Here is a 26,307-nt window from a genome sequence, read left to right on the forward strand (position 1 = left end):
TCAGCCCAAGAAACTTTAATGGAAAGGTTTTATGGGATACATGATTTAAAGGGGTTGTCCAGTTCTAAACTATTGATACCCAGTGTGCAGGATAGGTCATCAATAGTAGATAATCAGGGTCTGCTGCCAGGGATACCTGATGATCAGCTGTTCACAGGGCGAGTGTGCTCATACATTGAGCTGATTTTAGCAGGAAGCAGACAAGTTGCTCCCGTTGCAGTTGCCATGCTTGGTATGGTAGGCATCGAAGTTGAAAGGGAACATCACCTGTAATACCAAGCTTAGCCACTGTAGTGGTAACGGAGCTGGCTACTTTCTGCAGAAATCAGCTCAGTGCATGAATGAGTTGGCCTGGCAAACAACTGATTGGCAATGGTATTCTAAGGATAGGCCATAAGTAGTTTACAAGTGGACAACACCTTTCATAAGAAATTAATAGGTATAATCATATTTTCAATACCTGCAACTTTCTTTGAGTTTTGGATGACGTCATGTTGAGTATTGATAAAGTTTTTATGTTGAATTCTGTGGTATGGAAAACACTAATTGCACGTCTAAGTGCAGGATTGCATGGGGACTACTGTTATATTAACATTATATCTGCAGAAAAAGAGGCCCAACATGAGTTCTTTAATAAACATGGTGGATCTAAGCCATGGTTGCTGAGCCTGGTGGCAGGGATTTAATGCAGTGGCTGGTAAACAGTTGTTGCCACTGCTTCCTTGAAGCAATGTTACAGATGAGACCAACATGTACTATAGGAGGTTACATGAAAGCAGCAAGTGGGTCAATTCACGAAAATGTGTACAACCAACCCCAGGTTACTGTTTTATTTCTACAAAGTTGCATTACACTATCCTACCAAAAGTAGCTGGACCCCTGAACAAGAGTCAAAAGTAGTATTTATTTCCATATGTTAATACTTAGTGGGGCTCCTTTGGCCCTAACGACATTGGATACTCTCCGTGGCATACTTTCTACTAACGTCTGATACACTTCAGCTGGTATTTCTCTCCATTCATTCGGCAAATGTTCTCTCAAAGAAGATGGATACTGTTCATATGTTCAGTACGTTCAGCCAGTCCAATCATGGAACATCCATATCTTCAATCCAATCTAAAACAGTGTTGGATTTGTGACAAGGTTTGTTGTCTTGTTGGAAGTATGGCCGACCATTCCCAGAGTATTGCCACATTGTCGGCAGCACTTTATTGCCTAGAATGTCAGGGTACACCTCCATGTTCATGGTTCTTGCCATTATAACCAATGGACCAAGACCATGCCACGTAAAACATCTCCAGACCGTAATGGAAACTCCACCGTACCTAACTGTTGCCACAACACACTCAGGCAGAAGGTATTCCCCAAGATCCTCCACACCCAGGTACGTCCATCTGATATAAAGATGGAGTAGTGTAATTCATCATTCCATAGAACGTTCTTCCATTGCTTAACTGTCCAACGACAATGCTTCTTGCACTATCGTAGATGGGACGATGCATCTTCTTTGAGAGAACTGGCTGGACATTTGCAGGATGAATGGAGGGAAATACCTGCTGATGTGTATCACACTTTAGTAGAAAGTATGCCATGGAGAGTATCCAATGTGATTAAGGCCAAAGTAGGCCCCACTAAGTATTAACATATGTAAATAAATACTACTTTTGCTCAGGTATCTAATTACTTTTAGTAGACCAGTGTGGATGACTGTATGTATGTGCAAAAACTCTTTTTCTATTTTTAAGTAAAGAGAATGGTTGGCTTAACCCTTCTTTCTTTTTAAGCTTAAACATTGTATTTTTGGTGCCGGGGAAACAAAGGAAGCATCAAGTGCATTTTCAGTGTCAGTCAATGCCCTTAACCACCGAGCTTGTCCTTCATCCTGTCAGTAATTACCAGCTTCTGCTGTGAAAATAAGTATTCTATGAAACTAAGACTTCCTGAAGAAAAATAAGAACTGTCCTAAGAAAACCGAGACTCTTCATTTGTCTTCAAAAAGTCCTTTTTTTCATTATCCCTTCTTCTACAATCCCACCGTTAAAATTTTGTTTTTGACATGAGAACTTTATCTTGGAAAACTTTTTAAGACGTTCTACATAGTATCAGTCTCTTTGGGAGATATTATCTAAGATATTGAGTGCATGGAAGATTTTCTACAATTTCTGACCTTCTTCTAATTTTCGCCTAGCCTGAAAACAGTTTTAGTCAGAGTAATTTCCTTTTTCTACACATCATCTGAAAATGTCAATGATGGTATTGAACCTTTATGAGTAGAGGACGTTCTACTACCTTAGTCCACCGCTTCTTAGTACTTCCATGTCTCCATGACAACAACATCATCCAATCTCAATGTTCTGTTACTGAAAATGCCTCGCACAAAACTGCTGACCTGCAATTTCTCTGCAAAGCAATACATGAAAAGAGCAATCAGATAGAGCCTGGCCATCATCATGGGCCAAATATAGCTACATTTTACATCCATTCTAGTACACTTCCTGATGCCGTCATAGAACTACATGCAAGATTCAGTTTGTTCTCGGAATTGAGCAAAAAAAAAAAAGTTCAATATCATAGTTCAATCCAGTTTATTTTGAGTAGTTATAATTATTTTTCATTAGGGGCTTAAATTAGTGATTTTTGTTGCACGTTCTACGAATCGAATATATAACCGGTATATGATAAAACCTTCCCTTCAGAATCGTCATTTCTTTTAAGGACTTTTATTTCTAGTAAGCCGCTAGTTACTTTGAGTAGACTACAATTTATCGGTGGTATTTTTCACTTTTGCTTAATATTGACATAGCTCATTAGTTGCACAGGGTTATATCACTGCTAGAAAGCATTAAATCCATCTTCAGATGCCACCCGAAAACTCATTTGAGTAGAGATGTAAAACTGAATCCGTCTAAGTGTTTCTTTTTGAGGGTTCCTCATTGGTGTAGTCTTTGGGCTAGATAAAGGCTTAGGATTCTTCATTGATGATTGCATGCACAAGTCACTATTTGTCGTCTCGATGGTATTTGTCCAGTGGTTGGCACTATTAAGCATGCGCTTGACCTGTTTACTGAGACTTCAACACATGTGCCTCTACCTGACACAACAGGGCAAAAAAAGAAAAAATAAGGTCTAGTGCAGGGGCGTCAAATTGATTTTCATCAAAGGGCCACATCAGCCTTATGGTTGCCTTCAAAGGGCCGATTGTAATTGTATAGGAAGGGCTTGTTCACATGAGCGTATTTGTGCAGCTCATTACGCTCGCAGTGAATAGAACCCATTGATTTCGATGGGTTTATTCACATGAGTGCATTTTTTCACACAATGTGCAATTGGGTGAAAAAATATAGAGCATGAGCTGCGTGTCAAAGAGCCCTAATGGTGACCCCCATAGTGGTGCAGTAGTAATAGTGACCCCCATAATGACCCTAGTAGGAATAGTGACCATAGTGACATCAGTAGTAATAGTGACCCCCAAAATGGTCACATTAGTAATAGTGACCCCCATAATGGCCCTAGTAGGAATAGTGACCATAGTGATATCAGTAGTAATAGTGACCCCCATAATGGCCCTAGTAGGAATTGTGACCCCCATAGTAGCCTCAGTAGTAATAGTGACCACCAAAGTGGTCACAGTAGTAGTAGTGGCCCCCATACTGACCCCAGTAGTAATAGTGACCCTTGTAGTGGCCGCAGTAGTAAGTGACCCCTATAGTGTCTCCAGTAGTAACAGTGTCGTCCATAGTGGCCCCAGTAGTAATAGTGTCCTCCATAGTAGTCCCAGGGATGTTGCCAGGTCAGAGGCCAACAAAAAATCCCCTGTTGTCCTCTCGCGTCATCATTCCTAAAGGTTTACACTCACCCAGCCAGCAGCCACTGCTGAGTCTGTGACCACTTGCCTCTCACCTACGCACAGACCCCGGGAGGAAGAGGTCAGCAGTTACGGACTTTGCACTGTGCTGCTGGCATCTGTGCTGAGGTGACAGGTCAGCGGTCACAGACTCAGCAGCGACTGCCACCACCAGACTGTAGCAGTGGGCAGGAGGGTTATAACTTTTGTCATTTTGATGCACGGCTGGTGGGCTAGATGAAATGAGGTGGCAGGCCAGATTCAACCCACAGGATTTATGTTTGACACATGTGGTCCAGAGCAATAGGTACTGGCGTACCACTAGGAGTCACAGGGGTCGCAATTGTGACCCGGCCCCTAAGCAAACAGGGGCCCATGTGCCCCCTGCCAGATACAGTCTCACCTACAGCTGTCCCGCAGGCCAGCTGTGGGTGATGCTAGGGGAAAGTCACGGCCCGCGGGCCAGCTGTGTGTGATGCTGGGGGAGGCGAGGGCTGTTACCCAGGGAGCTGGCAGACAATTACATGCTGCAGACTTCCCCCGCGCGCTCCTTCCTTCCACTGAGAGACTGCAGCTGGTCCGGTGGGCGGTGCACTGACCAATCACACAACTGGCAGTGGTTGGGAGCAGAGGAGACCGGAGGAGATGGTAAGTACTGTAATCTATCTCATATCTGTCTATCTATCTATGGCTGGTATAAGTTATACATCTCCTGTATATAGTGTTATAATAATAATAATAATCTTTATTTGTATAGCGCTAACCTATTCCGCAGCACTTTAGATGCATGGGGCTCAATCAGGACAGGGTGGAGTATGCGGGGAAGTGTACATGATAGGCGTAGTAAGAGGGCAGGGGACTAAAATCAGGGGAGCTGGTATGCTTCTTTGAAGAGGTGAGTCTTTAGGGCACGTCTAAAGTTCCATGCATCAGGGACAATCCGGATGTTCTGGGGTAGAGCGTTCCATAGGGTCGGTGCTGCTCTGGTGAAGTCCTGGAGGTGAGCATGTGAAGTTCGTATAAGGGGACATCTAGTTGGAGCGTGTTAGCAGAGCGCAGCACACGGCTGGGTGGTGTACGGACAGGAGGGAAGTGATGAATAGTGGTGCGAACCCATGGAAAGCTCTGTGATTGAAGATGATAAGTTTAAATTGAGTTCTGTAATACATGGGCAGCCAGTGCAGTGACTGGCATAGTGCAGAGGCATCTGAGAAATGGCTGGACAGGAAGATGAGTCTAGCTGCCGCATTTAATATGGATTGGAGAGGTGAGAGTCTTGTGCGGGGGAAGCCAATTAGCAGTGCGTTGCAATAGTTGAGTCTGGAATGGATGAGGGCAACGACGAGAGTCTTTAGCGCATCCGTAGTCAGAAACGGCTGGATTTTTGCAATGTTCCTGAGGTGCAGGTTGCATGCTCGGGCCAGAGATTGGGAGGTGAAGGAGAGGTCCGAGACCAGTGTGACCCCATGGCAGCAGGAGTGCTGTCTGAGGGTTATGGTGGTGCCAGCTACTGATAAGGAGATGTTCGGGGGAGGTCAGCTGGTAGAGGGTAGAAAGATGAGAAGGTCAGTTTTTGAGAAGTTGAGTTTGAGAAAAGGGAGGACATGGTGTTCGAGACAGTGGACAGACAGTTGGAGATGTTTTGGAGGAAAGGTGCAGAGATGTCACGGGAAGAGGTGTATAACTGGGTGTCATCAGCATAGAGGTGATGTTGGAGGCCAAATCTGCAAATGGTTAGCCCGATTGGGGCAGTATAAATAGAGAAGAGGAGGGGACTGAGAACCAAGCCCCGGGGGACCCCGACAGCGAGGGGAAGTGGACAGGAGCTAGAGCCAGCAAAAGAGATGCTGAAAGAGTGGTCAGAGAGGTAGGAGGAGAACCAGGAGAGAGCAATGTCCTTTAGGCCGATAGAGTAGAGCATAGTGAGAAGCAGGTAATGGTTGACAGTGTTGAATGCAGCAGACAGGTCAAGGAGGATTAGTAGGGAATTGTCGTCCCTCGACTTGGCCTCTATCAAGTCAATAAACACTTTTGTGAGGGTGGTTTCAGTCGAATGAAGGGGGCAGAAACCGGACTGAAGGGGTCGAGGAGAGAGTTGTCAGAGAGAAAGCGAGTAAGGCGGGAATAGACCACGCGTTCAAGTAGTTTGGAGATGAAGTGGAGGTTAGAGATAGGACAGTAGTTGGCGGCGTCAGTTGAGTCAAAAGTCGGTTTCTTTAGGAGAGGGGATATGATAGAATGTTTGAATGTGGAGGGGAAAATATGAGGGGACAGGGAAAGGTTGAGGATGGTGGTGAGGTGGGTAATGACAGCTGGGGAAAGGGACTGGAGGAGGTGTGAGGGAAGCTAGCACAGGTGGTGGGGCGAGAGGCGGAAAGCAGCCTAGAGACTTCTTCCTCTGTAGTTGGTTTGAGTACAGATAATGAGTGGGTGATGGGTGCAGTGCTGAAAAGGGCAATTTGCGCAATGTTTGGGGAATTCTTCACGGATAGTTTAAATTTTTTCTTTGAAGTGGGTGGCTAGCTCTCCAGTGCTGAGGTCCGTCATGGGGGCCTGTTTTTGAGGCTAAGGAGGGAGTGGAATGTATCGAAGAGTCGTTTGAGGTTGTGGGATAGTGAGGAGATAAGGGAGTTGAAATAGACTTGTTTAGAATTGTGGAGGGCAAGTTTGTAGGTTTTTCAGCATAAATTTAAAGTGGATGAAATCCGCAGGCTGTTTGGATTCACGCCACAGCCGGATAAAGCACATTTGAGGTGTTAGACAGGATTGTTGTGGTCTGCGATTGACGGCTCTGGTCACAGGGGGTGCCACTTCATCCAAGGCGTTTCTGAGGGTGGTGGAATAATGTTCGGCAGCCAGGTTGGGGCATGAGAGGAGAGATATGGGGGACAGGGAGGACTGTAGGGTATTGGCAAACTGCTGGGTGTGGATGGTCTGAAGGTTCCTGGAGGTGCGATAGATGAGAGGGTCTGGAGAGAGGTCAGGGTGCCTGATGGAGAGGGAGAGGAAGTTGTGATCTGAGAGAGTGAGGGGGGAGTTAGTGAAGTGGGAGGCGGAGCAGAGGCGGAGGAAGATTAGGTCGAGAGTGTTACCGTCTCTGTGAGTGGGGGAGTCAGAGAGTTGTGAAAGGCTGAGGGAGGAGGTGAGGGTTAGAAGTTTTTTTTATGGGGATGATATGGAGCATGCTGGTATAACCTGGGTATCTGCTGTATACAATTCTATATGTATGGCTGGTATAAGTTATACATAATTGCACACTTAACACACAATTAAAAACCGCATCTAAAACACATGCGGTTTTAAGTAGTGTATGCAGTTTTTTAAAAACGTATGTGGTCTTTGAATACCGCATGCAGTTTTTTAATGTGTTTTTTTAAAATTGTGGTTCAAAAGTACAACAAAACACATGAACACACCCTAAGGCCACTCTCACACATGCGTTCAGAAAACGCAGCTTGAAATCATTGTGATGGGTGATGAGATGTGTTAAAAAACGCAAAAATAGAACAGACAGCTCTCGAAAATCACGGCGTTAGAAACACCACGTTCGAGTGCAGGTCTGAGTAACCCCATTTATGCGGCATAGCAGATGAGCGATGAAGCTGATCGCTCATCGTTCAGTTTAAACAGCCCCCATTCCATAGCGAACGGCCGCTGTGTATCTCAGTGGAGAAGGGCATGGGAACAAGAGGAGAGAAATCTCCTGCACTGCCCCGTCCCCCTGCTGGCGGCTCTGTGAATCAGCCTGCTCTGCTAGTTCCTGTGCAGGAGCACGGGAGCGCGGAGACACAGGGACGAGTGTCGGGCATCATTTGCCCGACACTCGTCCTGTGTAAATGGGCCTTTAGGATGGCAGCACAGTTTAGCATGGTTGTGAAACTTCGGGCTACTATATTGCCCTTCAATTGATAGTCACTTCTTCACCATTCGTAGAAAATCCCCTATGGGTGCTCTGCCATTTTGCTTTCCTTTCCAGCTGACACCAAAGTCATGAGATCAAATGACCTTATCAGTGGTGACAACTGAATGAGTGTCTTGGGTTATAGTTTCTTCTTGTTGAGACCATCAAATTGCAATGCTTCCTAGGAAAAGGGATATGTAAATTAGCTCTCATCAAGGCTCCCTTGGGCCACCTATTGGATAACATCCTAATAAGTCAATATCTGGCTCTTCAAATGGCCGTGCAACATGACTATGCATATAAGCCAAACCAGAATCTTCTCCATAAAGAAAAAAAACACCCATCTGCAGAGCTATTTTAGGTTAACGTGAACTTCAGCCATTACAAGTACCCCAGAGTAAGCATAAGTGCTGCCCCATTATATCTATACCCTTCGAGGATATACATAGTTGGATGTCTTTTGCTAGCTGGTCTGGCATGAATTGGTTGACCGTGCTTTGCATATTGGGTAGCATGGAGTGCCGATAAGGCACTCTGCCTTAGCAGTGTATTTAGAAACAGAGCTAGATGTCTAATCTGAATCATTGCCGAGGGGAAGGGAAGCCTAGTTACACCATTGAGCTGATACTAGAGTTATGTCCTGGATTGAGGCATTGACCAACCGGATAGTCTTGTAAAAGTAAAGTACATTTTAGATCCATTTTTCTTTATTCTGAAGGATGGTTAGTTATACTGTGGTCAGAGCAAGAACTGTCATCTTCCACTTTTTGTGTTGAGTTGTTCATAGACGCACCCTTGAAATGCGTCAGGCTGTGGAAACACATTTAAATCCCTATTATTTGCTATCGTATGAAAAGTTACAAAGTTTCTCCTGTGACACAGTTCCAATATGGGAGCATCTCTAGCATCGGATGAATGATTATAAAGTAACAACACATACACAAAACACATTGAAGTGTAACGTTTCTTGAGGCCTAATTCCAAAAAAAGTTGTGTCAACTTTTGCACTTCATGAAAGCAAAAAGTTCTGTTTCACTTCAAGGCTTAGTTAGATAGGAAATTGAATGAGAAGCTTGTTTTTTTTTTTTTTTTTTTCGCAGGCCTCGAGAGTCAAACTGTTTTGTCATTTGTCTCTAGCCTGGAGAATGCTGGACACATCTAAAGAATTTTGTACTTGTTGAATAGGGTTTTGCTCTAAAAAAAAAGTGTAGCACCAACCGCTCTTCATGGTAGATTAGTGCTCCTGTGGCCAAATTTGCTTTTTGACTAATGTCAGGGCCCTATGGAGTCGGATCATCTGTTGCGTAGCAACTGCCGCAGCAGCACTGAGAGTATCCATGCATAAAAGATTTCACATGATGGTAGGGCAAAGTGTGAAGACTTTTAAGAATTAGATAAAATCTCCACAGGAGTCTGAACTCGAGGTCCAAACTGGAAGGATTTTTGTAAACCTCAAGACACTGCCTGCTAGAAAGCTTCCGCTTTTCACAGTATTGCACTAGAACATAAATATAATTATTTAACACCTACAGTATATTATATCCAGAGGCTAATAGTAGACCATAGGGACGGGGGAATATTTTATTAGCTTCTTGGAACTGCTTCATATCATCGTAATTGCGTAATGCGAAATAATCACACCGATGTGAAAGATACAACCATAATACAAAATAGTCACTTTCCTGGATGCAAAAAAACATCAGAGTGTAATGAAACTCTGCTTGGTTTAGTAATGCTGGGTTATTACAAATCATATTCCCGATATGAAACCCTCATAACTCCCATTAATGACACTCAGATACTTAAATCTGATGTCAATGGCAACAGAAACTCAAGTTTCATTTAGCAAAACTGTCCAAGAGTACAACTATCTTAGTTGCCCATCGCAACCAATCACAGAGGGTCTACTTGCTATAAGCACCAAGGACGGTCTTACTGTTAGACAGGAGGCCCAAATAGTTTATTCTGCCCTAATCAATATTAGGGGAATATGAGACAATATGGCTGCCAACGAAGACAGGAGAGCGTTTTATGGTCTTGATTTTCACGTCTACCAGTCTGTTATTGGTCATTTTTGAACAAAGTTTGGTGAAGATCCCCCCAGCAGGCGCACAATTCGTAAACGGTACTGCAATGTAAAGTAAAAAGGTTGCATCTGTAAGTGAAAATCAATCCAGCCATCCACCAGTAAGCATGGAAATAGTGGAGCGTGTCCGTGCAATTTTCACATAAAATCCTCAGAAACCCACCATGAGAGCAAGCTACAAAAAGTTCCACAAAATGGAAAATGTTTTCCACCTCAGAGGTGATCAATGTGAGCCCCCTTTGTCACTCGACACACATCAAGCCTGTAGTCAAGTTACTGCAATACATGTTGTAGTGCATCACGACTGATGGATGCAATGGCTTCTGGGATGTGTCTTCGCAGATCAGGCATGGTAGGTGGTAAGGAGGGTATGTAGACTCTATCTTTAGCACTCCATCAGAGAAAGAAATTACAAAGTGTAAGCTCTGGGGTTCTTTGGTGGGCACATATTTGAAATTTTGCTCCCTTTCCAACGCATGGTCATTGGTTGCCGAGTACACCGAATGCGCATAAATACGTAGGAGCGGTCTTTGGGTGAAGACTCGCCCCTGCAGTTTGACAACAATCTGTGCTGCAGCCTCTCATTCTTCTCACTTGAATGGTCGTTGTGTTTTTATGTGTTATCGGGAACCAATGAATGTTAAGTAATACGCAAAATGTTCAAAAAGAGGTCCAGTGGCAGAGAGTGGAGAGCTGCAAAGCAGGCAAAGAGCCATGTTGGTGAAGCCTCTGCAAGGTTGTGAGAGGGATTTTGCCCCATAGTGATGCGGACAAGGACTTGATTAGCACGTCATCGCCCAGAAGAACGCCCCCTCTACAAGAGATGATAAAGGCTTTCCCCCAGCCCACAGGCCCTGTAGGTCACTAGTAGGCCTGCAGGAAGATTATAAATACATTTGTAGCTGTATGACTGAAAGCAGAACACAAGAAAAGTATCAGAAATAGTAAGATAGACTACAGAGGGGCACCAAAAGTGTAGCAGTTCCCATTGCAAACTGGGACTGAACCATTGTCGCCCATAGTGGTGAAGCAGTGCCAAAGTAGGGAAGGTTATTGCAAGGGCCCTGATGATCAAGGGCCAAAGAAGCAATGCTAGATGTGGACTGGCCAGAAAGATCACTGGGGCAGATGACCCCATAGCGCGTAGGAGGAGAGGGAGTCTTCCTCCCTATATGGGATTCAGTCTCAGGTGATGCCAATAGCGCCATGTATCCAAGCCGGAATAGAGACACAGCTACCAGATATGTATGGCCGGTTTCCAGTGACTAAGTGCGCCACTTGAAGGATGATGTAACTGATATGACCTGAGGAATACCTACCCATAAATGACTGTGTGAAATGGTGATGGTTACAGCTACTGTATTAGTAAATACCAGCATTTTGAAGATAGTTAGTAAATTAGTTTACTGGATTTAAGTAATAATAAGTGATGTTATATGAAGATACTATGTATCGGGGTGGTAAGGCACATATAGAGGTGCTACGTGCCAAGGGGAAGTTAGGAGAGGTGGCATTGATGTTCTGCATTCTGTGTAGTCTGAAAGCTGCAGAGCTCCGGAATTACCAATAGATGAGAGAGACGGTCAGTACTATGTGCGCCAACAGAAAGCCGCGATGGTAGTGTAATACCGCGGATGTTGATGATAGTATGAAGTAGGATGGCGGAGATGCATTGATGTTATGGGGTTCAGCGTTAGATATTGTAAGTGTGATTTCCAGATAAAGTTATTATGCGACGTTCAAATATTATTTCCTCCCAAGGAGCGTATACACGCAATCACCATGTTCGTTGGTAAAGTTTATTTTTATTGAAAAAAAGATGCTGCCTCCATCTGTGTCTGTCACGGCCGCGCCATTATGCATCCCGCAACACGGACATTATCACCTGCCCCTTATAGTCACTCTATCGAGCAGCTATTCAAATAATAGTTGTCCCATGTAAGGCCACCCAAAGAGAATGCGATGATACACAGACTATGTTCAGGTGCATTGAAGAGGATCTGTCACCTCTCATTGTGCAGTTGCTCTGTTATCCCTCCTGGAAATTTCAGAATAAGGGCTCCTTTACACGGGTGTATGCTCTCAGGGCTGCGTTTTTGCAGAATGAACTATGTTTTTGTGTGCGCGTATCGGCATACTTTACTGTACTTTTTGTGCATTCAGGGCATGCTTTTTTGTATATGGGACACCACACTCCGATTTAAATGGCTATTTAGTATAATGAGTTCCTGATGTGTTCTTTTTTTTTGCAGAATTGCGCAGTGTATGGCACATCCTGTTGCGCTTTGCGCACGCATTTGCCCAACCCTCGTAGACTTCTATGAGGACCAAATGCACACAAAAATAGAACATGCTGCATTTTTTTTCATGCACGTGTAAGAAAAAGCATTGGGTGCGAACCCATTGAAATCAATGGATTCCATTCTATGCCTGATGCACATGCAAATATGCAAACAAATATGTCTCTGCGAAGAATTCTTAAATTGACAACTGGGTGTTACCAGTTGTGGGTGTGCCCCTACATACTCACACAATCCAATCAGACAAGTTCCATAAGCTGCAATGTCATAGAATCATAGAATTGCAGAGTAAAGGTCCATTTACACTCAGCGATGATTGCTCAAAAATCGCAAAAAAGCAATCGTTCGAGCGATAATCGTTGCGTCTAAACACGCGGCCATCGTGCACTTTTCGTGCACTGCTAGCTGATCGTTAAATTCAGTCCAACCTAAAAATCGTCATTCAGCCTTATCAGTTCTTCACGGGGAGTGTTGATAACATTGTTTCCCGCTGGAGAACAAATGAACTGAAAGCAGATAAGAGCCCCGGGCTATTAACTGCACTCAGCTAAGGCTTCATTTGCACACTTAATTGCTGTTACGTAGCTGAGTAGCTACTTAAAAGTTTATGCAAAATGATCGCTCAAAGCTGTCACTCAAACTGTCGCTTGAGTGATCTTTGAGCGATCATCGCTCCGTGTAAATGGCCCTTAAGAAGGGTCCTCCAGGGTCATCGGGTCCAACCCCCTGCTCAGTGCAGGAGTCACTAAATCACCCCAGACAGATGTCTGTCCAGCCTCTTTTTGAAGACTTCCATTGACAGAGAACTCACCACCCCTTATGGCAACCTGTTCCACTCATTGATCACCCTCACTGTCTAATATCTAATTTGTGTCTCCTCCCTTTCAGTTTCATCCCATTGCTTCTAGTCTTTCCTTGTGCAGATGAGAATAGGGCTGATCCCTCTGCACTGTGACAGCCCTTCAGATATTTGTAGACAGCTATTAAGTCTCCTCTCAGCCTTCTTTTTTGCAAGCTAAACATTCCCAGATCCTTTAACCGTTCCTCATAGGACATGATTTGCAGACCGCTCACCATCTTGGTAACTCTTCTCTGAACTTGCTCCAGTTTGTCTATGTCTTTTTTAAAGTGGGGTGCCCAGAACTGGACACAGTATTCCAGATGAGGTCTGACTAAGGAAGAGTAGAGGGGGATAATGACCTCACGTAATCTAGACTCTATGCTTCTCTTAATACATCCCAGAATTGTGTTTGCCTTTATGCTGCTGCATCACATTGTTGACTCATGTTCAGTCTATGATCTATCAGTATACCCAAGTTTTTCACATGTGTTGCTGCTTATCCCAATTCCTCCCATTCTGTATGTGCTTTTTTTCATTTTTCTTGCCCAGATGTAGGACTTTGCATTTCTCCTTGTTAAATACCATTCTTTTAGTCACTGCCAACTGTTCAAGCTTATCTAGATTTTTTTTGAATCTTCTCCCTATCTTCCCTAGTGTTAGCTATCCCTCCTAGCTTTGTGTCGTCTGCAAATTTTATCAGTTTCTCCTCAATTTCCTCATCTAGATCATTTATGAAAATGTTGAACAGGTGGACTTTAATAACCAGGAACAGCCTGTACCCATCTTTATGTATATGTAGTACTATCTGACCCGTTTTAATAAAGATTCAGTTACTTGCTGTAGGTCCACTGGGCCGGGGGCCATATTCAAACTTGGTAATGAAACATGAATGAATGCAAAAGTTCCCACTGTTACAAAGAGGCAACAATATTCTTCCTAATGACCATTAAAGGGTATTTCTAGGCTATTTGTATTGACCTATCCTCACAATAGGTAGCCAAATAATTAATTGATCATCTGAGATCTGCTGTTCAGGATCCTGACTGATCAGCTGTTTGGGTTTCCTCTGTCAGCACCAAAGCACAGTAGATGGAGCAGCATCAGACAGCTCCGATCACTGTGTAAAATCAATGAGAGCTGCACCTGCAATTACCAGCATTGCCCACTTCACAGGGGTCGGAGCTATCTGCTTGGGCTCAGTACCCTGTGTTTGGCAGAGACAGGTGATCGACCACAGGTGTGAACATGCAGGTTATGGAGCGGAAATCCACAGCAGCAGATTAAGGCTTTAAACAGATGAGCGTATTATGCTTGTTTTTGTATATGGGGAAATAATGTAGTTCAAATCAACCTAGTTCACTGCGCAAATATGTTGAGCTGAGACACGTGTATTTTTGAATATGCTCATCTGAAGCCACCCTTAGGCATCAAAGTTCGCATTTAAGGGGTCTTTTACACGAGGACCTAAGCGCGCAAAAATAGGCGACTATTAGAACCACTGGTTTCTTATGGAAATATTCCTATAAAGGAATTTTAGCCCTGGTAAAAAAAAGAATTGCATCTTTAAAAAAAAGCACCTTAGTGAATGAAATTCAGCAACTCAAATTCCCTGCTGTGTGAAAAGATTGGACCTGACCTAGCAGGGTAAGAGAGGGCAGGAAAAGATGGGTTGTCTGAAGGATTCCCCCTAGCAGAGACAGAGGGTGGGGTTAGATAGAGAGGTCGAGGCTAGGGGGGAGAGGGCAGGGCTAGTGGGGTTCTCCTAGAGATTCCCCCATAGTGGGGAAATAGAGGGCATGGCTAAATAGAGAGGGTGGGACTAGCGGGGAAAGAGAGATAGCAGGGCTAGAGGGGTTCCCTCTAGGCCCGCCCTCTCTTTATCTGCACTATGGGGGAATCCCTTGGAGAACCCCTCTAGCCCGCCCCCTCTCTCCCTGCTATGAGGGAATCCCTCAGAAAACCTCTCTAAGACCACGTTCTTTCTCTCCCCACTATGGGGGAATCCCTTGGAGTTACCTCCAGCCCTGCTGAGATGAAGGGAGACCCGGCGATGAAGCGACTTTCCCGGGAAGTCACCTCATCCCGCGGGGGACTAACAGGAGCTTACAGCGGGACATTTAAAACTTGCTGTTCAGCCGAACCAGGGACTTCGGGGATGCTGCCGGCGATCTCTCTTTCTCTAGTTTTTCTGCAATATGTAGCTCCCAATAGTGTAAATGCTAATTAAACTTGGGATTCCATCGAAGAAAATCATCCATTCACACATTTTTGTGGCAGTCAGCAGCGATTTTCTTGCGTGCAGAATTTTTGCGCTCTTAGGTCCCTCATGTGAAAGAACCCTAAACGTGGATTTCCACAATGGAAACTTCTGTTGCATCCTGTGGAACCCTTTGCATCCGTGAGAAACATCTCTAGGGGTATCATCAGACATTGTGGAGTAAATCCGCAAAAAAACCTCGATGCAGATCACGGCTGCATAACAGGACAAAACCAAACCACTGATTTCAATGGATTTCAGTGGTTTCGCTTTCACTAGCTCTTCTCTCGGCCGTGAATACCACGTGCAGCAAAGATTGGGCAGAACTTATCTTTCCACTTTTTTTTCCAACTCCTTCACTCTGGCGCGGAGTTTGTACGGCCGGCGAAGGGAAAGAAATTTCCTTCTCTCAGGCGCAACTATGCTCCGTACCGGCGAGTATAGTTCCGCATATGGCCGTGTGTTTTCACCCTTAAATAGATGGGTGCATGCGCTATTATGCTACCGCTACGGAGCTTATTAGCACATGAACTGGGTGGAGGGGTTGGTTTGACTATGCAAACTCCACACCATTGCCCATACAAAAAAACAGGCAACCATTCTCCAATTCATTGAAATGGGCAATTAAGTTAATTAGTTCAAAAAGGGCGGATTCAGACGAATGTATTTTCCTCCCCTTATGCATCCATGAGTATCAAGGCCGCATAATGGGACAAAATGAAACCACTGATTTCCATAGGATTTCAGTGGTTTCGTTTTCTCTATCGGGATTCTCGCCCGTTAATTGTACAGGCGAGAACAGATAGGCCCGGAGCAGCAGGCCAGGCCGAGGAGGTGGGACAACAGCAGGTTCAGGATGGCGCAGCGGCTGACGGAGGCAGAAGCAATATAATTGTACTGAACTGGAAGTTGATAAATATTTCCGCTCCATAGGATGGTGCGATACTCAAACGATGCATAACTTTTAACCAGTATTCCACATTAACAAAATGTTTCAACTTTTGGAACGGCAAGGCATTTCCATCTTTTTGGTTACTGTACTTCTTTAAAAAAAGTACTGCACACTGCATTTCCAGAGGTTCGCGGCACACCCTAACATCACCGCCTCAATGCAACATAGGTGCCATCTGAACAATATAATGCAAACCATCTCTCTCATTTACATGAAACTTCGGAGTTCAGTACATACATAGCATTAACCCCCCATAACCAGTACACTATATCAACCCTCAAATATATCAATGTCTAATCACTATTCACATACATCTGCCACAGTCCATAAAGTATATCAAGTGTGCGCACACTTAGTCACTGTAGACCGGCCTCACATATCTGGCAGCTTTCGTTGTTCCGGATCCATTTTGCCGTCATCTACTTCAGGACCTAGTCCTTAAGGGAAGGGAGCCTCCCTTTCCTTCCACGCCACGTGTGTCTTTTTCGGCCCTCTCCGTTCACCAGCTTTTTGTCCCCTCCTGTGGTAACCTGTTCCACTCATTGATCCCCCTCACTGTCTAATATCTAATTTGTGTCTCCTCCCTTTCAGGTTAATCCCATAGCTTCTAGTCTTTCCTTGTGCAGATGACAATAAGATTGATCCCTCTGCACTGTGACAGACCTTCAGATATTTGTAGACCGCTATTAAAGGGGTTGTCCCGCGAAACAAAGTGGGGGTATACACTTCTGTATGGCCATATTATTGCACTTTGTAATGTACATTGTGCATTAATTATGAGCCATACGGAAGTTATTCACTTACCTGTTCCATTGCTAGCGTCCTCATCTCCATGGTGCCGTCTAATTTTCAGCGTCTAATCGCCCGATTAGACGCGCTTGCGCAGTCCGGTCTTCTTCCTTTCTGAATGGGGCCGCTCGTGCCGGAGAGCGGCTTCTCGTAGCTCCACCCCGTCACGTGTGCTGATTCCAGCCAATCAGGAGGCTGGAATTGGCAATGGACCGCACGGTGCACCGCATGGTGCACCGTGGGTGAAGATCCCGGCGGCCATCTTACTTAGGTAAGTAAGAAGTCGCCGGAGCGCGGGGATTCGGGTAAGTACTGGCCGTTTTTTTTTTTTATTCCTGCATCGGGTTTGTCTCGTGCCGAACGGGGGGGCTATTGAAAAAAAAAAAAAAACGTTTCGGCGCGGGACAACCCCTTTAAGTCTCCTCTCAGCCTTCTCTTATGCAAGCTTAACATTCCCAGATCCTTTAACCGTTCCTCATAGGACATGATTTGCAGACTGCTCACCATCTTGGTAAGTCTTCTCTGAAATTACTCCAGTTTGTCGGTCTTTTTAAAGGGGGTGCCCAGAACTGGACACAGTATTCCAGATGAGGTCTGACTAATGGAGAGTAGAGGGGGATAATGACCTCACGTGATCTAGACTTTATGCTTCTCTTAATACATCCCAGAATTGTGTTTGCCTTTTTGCTGCTGCATCACATTGTTGACTCATGTTCAGTCTGTGATCTATTAGTCTTTTTCACATATGCTGCTGCTTAGCTCAATTCCTTTCATTCTGTATGTGCTTTTTTTCATTTTTCCAGATGTAGGACTTTGCATTTCTCACTGTTAAATGCCATTCTGTTAGTCATCGCCCACTGTTCAAGCTGGTCTAGATTGTTTTGAATTCTCTCTCTCTGCTATTGTTAGCTATCTCTCCTAGCTTTGTGTCTTCTGCAAAGTTTATTATAATAAAGTTCTGTTAGGTCGCCTGCACACGAACGGGTCAGATTCCGCATGCGGGAGCCCGGAGCGGAATCTGGCCCTGTGCCCAGACGAAGACCATGCATATGGACCTGCTGCCTTGCTGTTGCGCAGTACAATTTTTAAAAATCTTTTTTATTTTCCGTGCTGTCATTGGCGATGAAGCGGAATCCACAATGGAAGCCTTTGCGGACACTGCTCAAAAATAGAGCATGCTATGTTTTTTCCCTCCGCTTGTTGAAATCGCAATTTTCAGTTTCCGCGAGTGTGCAGGAAAAAATGATTTTCCATAGCATGCTATGAACGGTATTTGCTGCGGAGCCGTGGTGCGAATACCGACTGCGGATTCCGCAATGCAAATCCGATCATGTGCAGACGGCATTAGTCTCAGCTGTCCCCAGCATAGGAACAACGCTCTTGCCACAGTTCTTAAATGACCGCCGTCACATGATCTCATGCTTATGTCTGTTATACCCCTGCTGGGTACTGCGGAGCACACACTGCTCCCATGTCCTCTCTGCAGCCCCTTTCTGCTCCTCTGAAGCAGTTCTGCCCTTTTTATACCATCCCCACAGACCCGCTAGTGACCTGGCAGGAGCTGGCACTGTTGGAGGGTTTGGACCTGCATTATTCCCTATGGAAGAGGCATGCTCAAAAGTCCATCTCCAAACACAGCCTCTAGGAGACGTCTACAAAATGCCTCTTCCACCACTGGCCGTTGGCCGCAGATGCCGAGCAGCTGAGCCGTTTACATTGTAAAGGAGGGTGCGGAGTGAAGAATCAGCAATCCCGCTGCACAATCCAAGTTTCAGAATATTAACATAAAGTGCAAAAACTTTTTGGTGCCTAGCCCAGTACTATGTAGGGGCTGGATTGATACTTGTTTGGGTAGATTTGTATGCAGCTGTGCACATCTGCATAAATCTGAATAAACCTCCTGCACAGGTACAAGCTGGCAGCAGATAAAATGTATGCACAAGAGCTGTCACGTAAATCACACTAATGAAGGAGTCAGAGCCCCCCGGGCAGAGCAGGCTGGGTCTCTGGGTGCTGCTAAAGCCAGGCAGCCTCCATGCTATACTTGCTCCATTCCCGGACTCTTCACCTCCAGCAGAGATGAGTCAGACAGCGGAGGGTGTGCACATCACTTGTCATTAGACATTGTCTGACATTTCCATTCCAGGATCACACGCACAGCTCTGGGAGAGGAACAAGTCATGCCTTTCATTTTGATGATGGAATGTCGCTGTTCGCGTGTTTTTGCATTTTCATTTTTTTTGCACTCTTTACACGATTTTTCTAATTTGTAATCACTGGATAGATCACTTGTCACTGCAGCGAATACATCATTAAATATTTAACTCCTTGGGTTCCTGGAGCAACGCCATCCCATCGTGTCTGATTCACAAAGTAAAGGCTTGCAGAGCGCTCTCACACAATTACACCTATTGTATATCATATGAGAGAGAATTACGTTTTATCGTCTATCTATAGAAATCAATGCATTGCTTCGTCACGTTTTACGGGCATGAATTGCGCGCACGCAAAAACATCTGCAAACACGTTTGTCTGTTTTAGCCCTAAAACTCGGATTTCGGCAGTGGATTGGCCGGCAGATCCTCACGCTGATTGGCTCCATTGTTATTCATTGGAGAAAATCTGCCTTTCTTTTAGTGCAGAATTCAAATCTGCAGCAAGAGTGCGGCTTCCGATGAGCGTATTCCAAAATACGTTCACTCTGGCGCAATTTTTTTTGCGCAGAGAACGAGTGTATTTTGCGTGCGTGCCGGTGCAAATGCTGTGCGTATTTGCACCAGAACTGTTAGATCACACGGGCAGAGGACTCACCCCGCGCTGATTTAAATGGCTATTAAACCAAATAAGGTTCCTTCATGCGCGGGTTTGTGTAGCGTTTTGCATATACGTGTGTACATAACTGTGCATTTTGCACAACTCCTATAGACCTCTATAGGGCTCTTTGGTGTACAAAAATGCACAAAATAGAGCAGTTCCTATTCTTTTGCGCCTACGGGAATCACACACGCAGAAAAAAGAAATGAGAATGAACTCCACAAGTTCTAAAACACGTCCATCTGAAGGAGCCCGGACTCTCTTCCGCAGTAGATGTTTCTGCTGTAAGGCCGCCTTCACGCATAGTGGAATCGCTGTGGGCATTCTGCAAAACCAGCAGTAATTATGCTAAATGGTGTGAATTTGGTTGCAGGTTTCTTAAGGGGATCTGCTGCGGGATTTAACCCTTGTATGATATATACAATTTTCATTTACTATACACCCGTAGCCTTAAAGCAGTATTGTGCTAAGAATAGGGGATAGCTAGGTGATCGGTGGGCATGTAACAGCTGGGACCTGCACCTATCTCCAGAAAGAAGTCTCTTGTCCTACTGAGAGCAGGGGCGTAACTATAGAGGGTGCAGGGAATGCGGTTACACCAGGGCCCAGAAGCCTTAGGGGGCCCATAAGGCCTCTCTTCTCTATATAGGGAGCCTAGTACTATGAGTAAAGCATTATAGTTGGGGGCCCTGTTACAGGTTTTGCATTGGGGCCCAGAAGCTTCAAGTTAAGTCTCTGTGCAGCATGGTTTAGGTATGGGTACGGGTACAGATACAGATAGAGGGGGGGGGCCCAGCTCATGTTTTGCATCAGGGCCCCTGAGCCTTTAGTTACGCCCCTGACTGAGAGACTAGTAAATGAATAGCATGGCAGTGCACATACTTGGCCAATGCTCCATTCATTTCACTGGAAACGCAGAAAATAGCCATGTTTGGCAACCTTCAGCACTCTCATTGAAATGAATGGAGCAGTAGTTACGAATCAGCACTTCCACTCTATTCATTTGCCAGTTTCTCAGGGGGACGTGGGACCCCTTTTCTAGGAACTACTAGGGGCCCAAGCTATCAAACCCCTAATCGATCATCTAGTTATCCCCTATCCTAAGGAATAAGTTCATCTTACACAAATACCTGTTTAAAGTGATGCAAAGGTTTGACTACAACTTCAATCATTAGTAGCCATAGGCTACTGTAGTTTTCCCACCATATTGAGGATCTAAGGACTAAAATATGGTCCTGTAGTTAGGAGAAGGAGGAGTGCAGGTATGGGGAGAGGTCAGTATATTTAGCTCCCGGAGTCTCCCAAACTTTTCCGAAAAGTTGGCCTATATGTCTTTATTTGCAGAGCTGCAGTGTAAAGCAATTGGAGTAGGCACAGCAGAAGAAAGTGTCCCTAACAGGGGCTGACTAGCAAATTTTAGCCAGGGGGCAAGCGCATAGCACCGCCCACCCTAAGGACCGAAACACATGTTGCATCTGGCCAATCAACATACTGGCAAAATTGTGCAGCCACTGGCCACCGTGGGTGAGCGTGGTCTGGCTGTGTGCAAAGAGTCACAGAGTGTCCTTCCATTTTTAACATGTTTATCTATTTAACAGAAATACAGTACCAGAACCAAGTTTTTTTTCATAAATACAGCACAACAATTAAGCTCATTACATATAGATACAAAACCAGAACCAAGTTCAGTACACAAATACTGCCCTAGAACCAAGGTCAGTACATACATATGTGGCGTCCGAGCGGAGGCGAGCCAATGTGGGGGAGACCACGGGTAAACAAGATGGATGTCACGGGTGGCTCTGCGATCCCTCCCGACAATGGCGGTAAAGGGCCTGGTCGCACTCAGTGTCAAAGGGTTTACTACGGATAGAAATTATCAACGGTGGTTGTCACGTGATGCCAGTACCTCTTTCTTAATGGACTCCAATGGTACCCCAAAAAATAAATGACACGAGTCCTTTTAGCTTTGCTTGCAAACCAGAGGTACTCAGTTTACTTCAGCTTTTTGTAACGTTCAAAAACAGCATGTACAGTTCACTTGAAATGCAGAGGTATTGTTTTGCATTGACAATAACGTTGTTCAAAGTTTCAGCTTAACACAATACAGTTTCGTAACTTCAACGCTTTCTCTTTCTTTGCATTTAAAGGTTACTTGGTAAGAATTCCCACAGTCCTAGTTATCTAAGGGTTCTTGTCCAAAGGGTTACTAAGCACTTGATATAGTTATCTTAAAGATGGGCCTCTTTCACTTTCCCTGACTTTACTTTTTACAGGGGCTCATGCGACTCACTGTTGTGTATATGGGTCCCACTCTTTCTCCTCCACACTGTGCTTGATTCAGGGTCAAAAATTCTTGCTTTACCCTTTGGGCAACATTACTCCTCTGCAGCTCTGCTGTACACCTTTTCTCACGTCCTCCTCCGACAACCTCCTCACTACTTCCTCTAACTCCTCCTTTACTTCCTGTCTTAACTCCCACTCTTTTTCTCCAAACCCCTCCTCATATCCTTCCTTGCACGGCTCAGTTTCACGCTCTTGAATCTCAACCTTCTCCCCCTACCAATCAGGTAGGAGTGACAAGCAGCCAATCTGCGAGATTTCCGAGGCAGAAATGCAGCTTCAAAACTCGCGCCAATTGGCGCGGTTTTTGAAGCAGCTTTGCTGCCTACTTTCCACTGCGGCCATCTCTCCCCATAGAGAGGTTAGATGGTTGCAGCAGAGACGGCAATAAAATTGATATGCCGCAGCTTTGAATTCTGCGCGGCATGTCAGTTTCATCGCAGCTTGGCCACAATGGCTTCTGTTCAGCGTGTGGACGAGATTTTTGCAAATCTTATCCACTTTCTGCTTCATCCTGGGATACAAATTGCCGGCGGAATTTCCGTGCAGAAAATCTGCACAGAAGTTTCGTGGCAATTCCGCCCTGTTGGAACCCAGCCTAAACATTTGCTGGGGGCCTGGTCTGCGGGCCCATGTCTCCCTGCCCCCCCAGTCTGGCCCTGGTGGCTAATGAGATAGCATATGATTTTCAGCCTATCTTTCAGGATCACACAATGCGGAAGTGTTGCAACATTTCAGCTGCGGAGTGTGCAATGAAATTCCGCCACAATGTAACAAATCCCATTCTCCCACAGCAGCATGCTCTAGCTGTCATGGACAAGCAATGGATTTTCACAGCAGATTTCATTCACTGCAATGAATGAATTGTGCTAAGAAAATCTGCACAAATTTCCTCCCAATGTCTGCGCATTCCCCTATTGGCAACAATAATGTGGATAACTCCAGTCACCAATCATAACTTTGTTCTAATGGAGCAAAAAGTGAGCAAGAAGAATATTAATAGGTATATTGTAATGAAAGGATGTTTTTGGGACAATTTGGTGTAGTTAGTATGAAATTTTCACTGGTGATCTAATATATATTTCAACCCACCACATACTTACCTTCGGGGGCGCATGGCACTTGGAGGGACCTGTTAGACCTGTAAATTTTTCTGCTTGCAGGACATTTTCATTTGTGTGCGGCAAAAGAATACGCACCTATTGAAATGACTAATTAATCTAATGAGTTTCAGATGTGTTCTTTTTCCTTTCGCAATTATGTAGTGTTTCATGCACCTTCTAGCGTATTTTGCGTGCCTTTGCACACCCCTATTGACTTCTATGGGGACTTTGGGTGCGCAAATGCGCAGGAAAATAGGGCATGCTGCATTCTTTTTTGTGCGACTGAGGGCTTTTTCAGATGGCCGTGCTTTGGTCTCATTAGGTGGGTGTGATAATCACAGACGCAGAATGGGATCAAGCAACACCATTGATTTCGTTTCCACTAGCGGTATTCTTGCTCGCTAACAGTACGGGCAAAAATATAGCACTTGCTCTATATTTCTGGCATGTAGTTAATACTATGTGTGAGAAAGATAAGGCAGGATCCATCTTTCCGCTGTTTTTTTCAAACTCATGGGCACTAGCGCGGAGTTTGAAAAGTATCGGCGAGCATAGTTGCGCATACGCCCCTGTGTTTTTGCGCTGAAATGCACAGGAAAAATACGTGCATTGAAACCAATGGATTCTATTCTCTGCATGCACATATATGTGTGGAGGGGGCCTTCTAGATTTTGCATTGGGACCCAGGAATCTCAGGTAACAACTCAAGTCTCTCCAGTTCATGTTTTACTTTTTACGACCAGAATTGCGCTTCCACTTGAAATATGGCCCCTTTGTTGGCTGCATACATCTGGAAGAACGAAAGTGTCATATTTAAATGTGAAAATGAGAACAAACTGCTGACTCTTCTTTTCTGCACCGCACATTTCATCCGCACATCATTCTTTGCTGGTACATTCCACAGGGATGAGTTTAGTAGAACTTTCCTATCATTTAACATCAATTACATGAATTACTGATTCATTTATATTTTAGGCTTCACTACCCTGAACGGCCCGGTCAATTGATCTCAGCCTCACTGTACATTTTGGAAGGACTGTGCCAAAGTGGACTGGAAAGCACTTATGTTCTAACTTTTATCCAGAAACGGAGAACTTTATTAAACAACTTCAGATATTTCTAAAGGTTAATCATTGTCACTGATGGCTCGTTATCAATTCATTAGACACTGCGGCGATTTTAATTTAAAGGAACACTAAGTCTAAAGAGAGTAGTTTATGTAAGACAGGGCCCACGCACCAGCCAAGGTGCAGTATATGCAGTGCTGGCCTTAGGTTAGATGGCGCCCTGTGCAGAATTTTTGGGGGCATTCCACTATCATAAGAAAAACAAATCTATATATATATATATATTCCACTGATAAGCAGTCTGTCTGCATTTTGCTTGTTCAAAAAGCACCAAGATACCGTGTTTCCCCGAAAATAAGACCCTGTTTTATATTAATTTTTGTCCCAAAAGAAGCGCTAGGTCTTATTTTTAAGGGATGTCTTATTATACTTAGCTAGCAGCCTCAGTCTGCGTCCTCCCGCTGCTCTCTGGAGCTCCAACGCTTTTTTTGTAGCCCTCGGGCACCCACAGAGGATGGCTTTCTGGTTACAGGATTCATAAACCCTGCCTCCAGGAAACGATGGCTCTGATTGGCTGAACAGCGATCTATTAACCAATGTGATGGCTGTGATTGGTTTATCCAGCTCTGAAGAGCAGCGGGAGGGACCTGGACTGAGCCTACTAGGAAATATAGTCTCCTTTTTTAAAAAATATAATGCAGCTAGGGCTTTTTTTCAGGGTAGGTCTTATTTTTGGGGAAACAGGGTAGCAGCATTCCCAGACCAGAACAGTTCAGGTAATAAATACTAGTCACTGTAGCAGATAAATTACCCTAAAAGATTAGAATTCACTGAACGGAACACTAAAATATAACTTTCAATAAATACACGGGACTCCACACTGCCTCCGTATTTGATTGGTGCAGTAGAATCATTAATCCTAACCATTTGCTGAGTGATGTGTGGTCACTTAATAAATAAATACACATAACAACGCTAATTTTTAAAGTATATTTATGAAAAGTTATATTTTATCTTCGGTGAATTTAAGGAATAAATACTGCGCCAAAACCAAGGTCATAACATAAATATAGCACCAAAACCAAACTTATAGCATATATGCAGCACCAGAATTAAGCTTGTAACATAAATACAGCACCAGAAGCAAGCTCAGTACATAAATGCATCATGAACTAGCTTCATTACTTAGATACCAGGCCAGAACCAAGCTCATAACATACATATAGCACCAGAACAAAGCTTGGTACATAAATACATCATGAGCCAGCCTCATCACGTAGATACAATAGCAGAACCAAGCTCATAACATAAATACAGCACCAAGAACCAAACTCATAGCATAAATACAGCACCATAACCAAGCTTGGTACATACACACATACTAAACCAGCTTTATTACCGTAGATTCACTCCCAGAATCAAGATATCATTATATAAATACAATCCCAGAACTAAGCTCACTACATACATGCAGCACCAAAACCAAGCTCATAAAATCAATACAACATCAGAACCAAACTCAGTACATAGATGCAATATCAGAACCATAATATAGCCCCAGAAACAAGCTCATAACATAAACACAGCACCAGAACCAGAGGCACTCAGCTGTCTTGTTATACAAAACCAAAAAAGGCTAATTGGTAGGGGCTCTGACACACAAAATTCCCTCCAATCAGTTATTGTGTACTTGTACACTGAGGTGATTTCTGCATAAAGCAGCCAGCTCTGTTCCAACTGCAGTGGTCAAGCTTGGTATTACAGGCAAAATTCCAATTGAAGTGAATGGAAACTTTGCATGTAATATCAAACCTGACCACTGCAGCAGGAATGGAGCTGTCTGCTTCTGGCAGAAATTAGCTCAGTGCTTCAGTGCACCAGCTGTCTAGACAGCTGATCAGTGAGGGTCCTGGGTAGCAGATCCTTGTCTATCAACTATTGATAGCCTATCCTGAGGATAGGTCTTCTACATTTTAAAACTGGACAACCTCCTTTAATGCTCATTGGTTC

The sequence above is a fragment of the Eleutherodactylus coqui genome, chromosome 3 (genome assembly GCF_035609145.1).
Source record: "Eleutherodactylus coqui strain aEleCoq1 chromosome 3, aEleCoq1.hap1, whole genome shotgun sequence".
Lineage (NCBI taxonomy): Eukaryota > Metazoa > Chordata > Amphibia > Anura > Eleutherodactylidae > Eleutherodactylus > Eleutherodactylus coqui.